The sequence below is a fragment of the Macrobrachium nipponense genome, chromosome 6 (genome assembly GCF_015104395.2).
Source record: "Macrobrachium nipponense isolate FS-2020 chromosome 6, ASM1510439v2, whole genome shotgun sequence".
Classification (NCBI taxonomy): domain Eukaryota; kingdom Metazoa; phylum Arthropoda; class Malacostraca; order Decapoda; family Palaemonidae; genus Macrobrachium; species Macrobrachium nipponense.
The window spans coordinates 139,672,826-139,676,921 of record NC_061108.1 but is presented as its reverse complement, the minus strand read 5'-3'; the positions used below and the strand labels follow the sequence as shown (position 1 = coordinate 139,676,921).

The 4,096-nt window shown below is 35.5% G+C and overlaps 1 long non-coding RNA gene across 1 annotated transcript in view; it reads left to right on the top strand.

Annotated features, from left to right (window-relative positions):
- The first annotated feature begins 284 nt into the window (after positions 1 to 284).
- LOC135216292 (uncharacterized) overlaps positions 285 to 4,096 on the top strand; it is a 4,963-nt gene continuing 1,151 nt past the window's right edge. The window contains exons 1-2 of the long non-coding RNA XR_010314847.1: positions 285 to 2,511; positions 2,546 to 4,096. The exon at positions 2,546 to 4,096 is cut by the window's right edge and continues 1,151 nt beyond it. This is a non-coding gene — a long non-coding RNA (uncharacterized LOC135216292). The remainder of the gene's footprint in view (positions 2,512 to 2,545) is intronic.

Sequence of the window (4,096 nt, the reverse complement as noted above, 5' to 3'; positions counted from 1 at the left end):
ATGTTTGTCTGACATTTCACAATCAGATTGCAAATGTTTGTGAATGACATATTTCACAGCCGGGGAAAAAATGGCAAACTCTTAAACCACCAAACGCATTTTAGTCAACTACTCTTGCCACTGATTGATTGATTCACGGCCACTAAAACTGGCGTCACAACATCTAGGTTATCGACGCAAGCATCATAAGGCCACGTAAGTGTATCAATACACAGTGTATCAATACACATACTACACATCCATTTGGCATACATAAATTGGCACACACACATGTATATAATATATATATATATATATATATATATATATATATATATATATATATATATATATATATATATATATTCCCCAAAACAGTAGGAGTAGGGGGACCCAGGCCAAAAATCACGTTCGCTCCAGCGAATTCCTGTCACTTCTCCCGCGGTTGAGGAGAGCAATCTGGTCATTGCAGGGGTAAACCTGAGTGCAAAAGAAGTTTTTTTTTCCAGCCCTTAAACTGAGGAAAGACGACAGCCGGGTCCAATCACCCCGACAGCTTTTACGAGTCTAATCCGAAAGGGAAACTCGAAGGTGGGGGGAGAGAGAGGAAACTTTCCCCTCGAACACCATAAAGGAATCAGCTGATAACTTGCAAAACTGTCGTCTCTTCATATTTCTTTTTTGTTTTAAAGTTTTATTTAAAAAAAAAAAACTTAATTCCTCTCCTCGGTTAGAAGGGGTTCCAGTTGGATACACGAAGTTTTCGTTTATCTTTCCTTTTTTTGTGGGAGAAAGTTGCGCTTCAAAGCGCTTGGAAGAATAAAAAAAAGAAAAAAAGGAAAGCTGTTGATGAAATCTGTGATTTTGCTTTCATGCAATAGCTAGCTGCTTAATGTTGAAAGCTTTTATTTTCTTTTTCTATTCTCTTTTTCTTTCTCTCCATTCCAAAGCGATCGTATGAGAGAAATGGAAAAAAAGCGTTCCTGGTTAATAAAAATATTTTAACTTTCATATTTCTACGGTTTCAGAGTACAATCTTATTTCATCATATTCCACTAATTACGTATAATAAAACAATAGGAGAATGATTACCAAAGATTCCGTAGCATTTGCTAAAAATATTTTGAATTTTACCAAAGACTGATCCCAATGATGATAGAAAAAATATTAAAAAAAATTATATCTGCAAAGTTGCGACTTATATACTTTACGTATTATCATGTCAACGAAATCATTGTGAATTTGTCAATTAAAGCGTAAGGAAATATATCATTATATAGTAGTCATAAGAATAAAATACTTCCTTCTGACTCGAACTAAAACAACACCAAAAATTATTTTGTGTTTCACTAGTTTTAAACAGGTGAATCATCTGTCAATTCTGTGAATCTACTGTCAATTATGATTTGAACATGTGAATCAGTTGTCAATTCTATTTTATATTCGGTTTCAGACAAGCGAATCAGCTGTCAATTCTGTTTTAAACAGGTGAATCCATTGTAAATCCTGTATTAACAAGTGAATCCATTGTCAAGTCTGTCATAAACAAGTGAATCCATAGTCAATTCTGTTTTAAGCAGGTGAATCCATGGTCAATTATGTTTTAAACAAGCGAATCAGCTGTCAATTCTGTTTTAAACAGGTGAATCCATCGTCAATTCTATTTTAAACAATGAATCCATTGTCAATTCTATTTTAAACAAGTGAATCCTTTGCCAAGTCTGTCATAAACAAGTGAATCCATAGTCAATTCTGTTTTAAGCAGGTGAATCCATGGTCAATTATGTTTTAGACAAGCGAATCAGCTGTCAATTCTGTTTTTAAAAAGTGAATCCATTGTCAATTCTATTTTAAACAGGTGAATCCATCGTCAATTCTATTTTAAACAAGTGAATCCATTGTCAATTCTGTTTTAAAAAAGCTAATCCATTGTCAATTCTGTTTTAAACAGGTGAATCCATCGTCAATTCTATTATAAACAAGTGAATCCATTGTCAATTCTGCTTTAAACAAGTGAATCCATTGTCAATTCTGTTTTAAACAAGTGAATCCATTGTCAATTCTGGTTTAAACAAGTGAATCCATTGTCAATTCTATTTTAAACAAGTGAATCCATTGTCAATTCTGTTTCATTAAACAGCGGATTCTGTGAATCCACTGTCAATTCCGATTTGAACAGGTGAATCAGCGTTCAATTCTGTTTTAAACCGGTGAATCCATTGTCAATTTTGTATTAAACATGTGAATCCATTTCAAATCTGTTTTGTTAAAACAGGTGAATCAGCTGGTAATTCCGTTTTAAACAAGTGAATCCATTGACAATTCTGATTTAAACAAGTGAATCCACCGTCAATTCTTTTTTAAACAAGTGAATACATTGTCAATTCTGTTTTAAGCAGGTGAATCAATTGACAATTCTGCTTTAAACATGTGAATCCATTGTTAATTCTGTTTTGTTAAACAGGCGAATTAACAGTTAACTCTGTTTTATTAAACAAGTGAATTAATAGTTAATTCTGTTTTGTTAAACAGGTGAACCACTTGTCAATTATGTTTTGTTAAACAGGTGAATCAGCCTGTCAATTCTATTTTAAACATGCAAATCAACTGTCAACATGTCAATACTGTCTTAAACAGGTGAATCAACTGTCAACTCTGTTCTACGTCGTTAAGGTTGTATAATAAATAACCCTCTTATAAGATCATCACCACCATACCATGAACCATCAAGTTTTCACCATCATTCATCGCAGTCACCATACTGTATGGTGTCGTCTGCCGTCATCGCCATCGCCCCATGAAGAACTGTGACGTTTTCATAACTGTAACCATGCTGTATGGATGTGATTATCCCCTTTGTACATAAGTGTACTATAAACATAATCCATGTCAAACAACCCCCCGCCCAACCCCCCACCCCCCAAAACCCCGTTATTACTACTATCGCAAAGTATGTCGTCAATATGTCAATTCAAGGTCCACAGTATTGTAAAAACGGAACATCCGAAAGGAACCTCTCTGTTTCTCCACTCTCTCTCTCTCCCTCTCTGTCTGTCTGTCTCTATCTCATTCTCTTTCTCTATGGGTGACCTCTACGATATATATAAAAAAAAAGAGGAAAAGAGGAGAATTTTGTGAAATATATAAGAAAATGCGGAGAATTTTGTTTAATAAACAGAGGAACTAGTACGCAAGAAAATAAAAGAAAATGAGGCTTTATAAAAAGAATGAAATATGTACTGTCAATTTACTACCAATCGTATTTGCTATCCGCACAATATAGTGAAAAAAAAATACAGTGGAGGCCATTTATAATAATCAATTCCCGCCTCCACCTTACTCTGGACAAAGGACAGAATTTCCGAGAAACTCGGCGGATATTGAACTCACGAGCGATAATAAAACTTACCAAGTTCCGCAACAAAGCAAATGCGATTGGTCGAAAAAGTAAGAGAAAAAGGTAAGAAAAAGAGCCTTATGAAATGTTTCACGGAGGACTTTTGAAGTTCCTCCGAGCTAATGTATACATGTGTATGAGTACTACATGTTATTTGGGCAACCACTTGTTGTAGTGTGTCCTACATTCAAGACAATTTTCTCACGGTCGTTTTGATTTTCTCTTTTCAATCGTTTGTTCGGATTTCCCCTCCATCCCATAACCTTCTGCCTTCTTCCACCCCCACCCACACTCCTCCCCGTTACCTACAAAACTTTCATTTCCCCGCTAAAGATTTTTTCTTGTGCATAATTTCCCCGAGGGGTACAGGCAGACCAATGGAGGAGCACGTGCCAGCTTCAAAAACTTGGGAAGACGAAAATAATTCATCAGGATATTTACCCTTCTCGAAAATATATGCATAATTAAAATCTGTTCTCTCTCTCTCTCTCTCTCTCTCTCTCTCTCTCTCTCTCTCTCTCTCAAGAAACCCCCTTCACCTCGTCCTCCCTCTCCCATCTGAAATGTGCCTAAGCTTCTTGCAAATAAAAAAAAAATGGAAAAAAAAGAGAACTTGTTCCTTATCTCGAATTTTCAAATGACTTTTTCCTCTTCTTCATCTCCCTCGTGAAGTGGTGATGAGCGCTGATAAATTTGTGGTGTCTTGATGTTAAAAGAGAA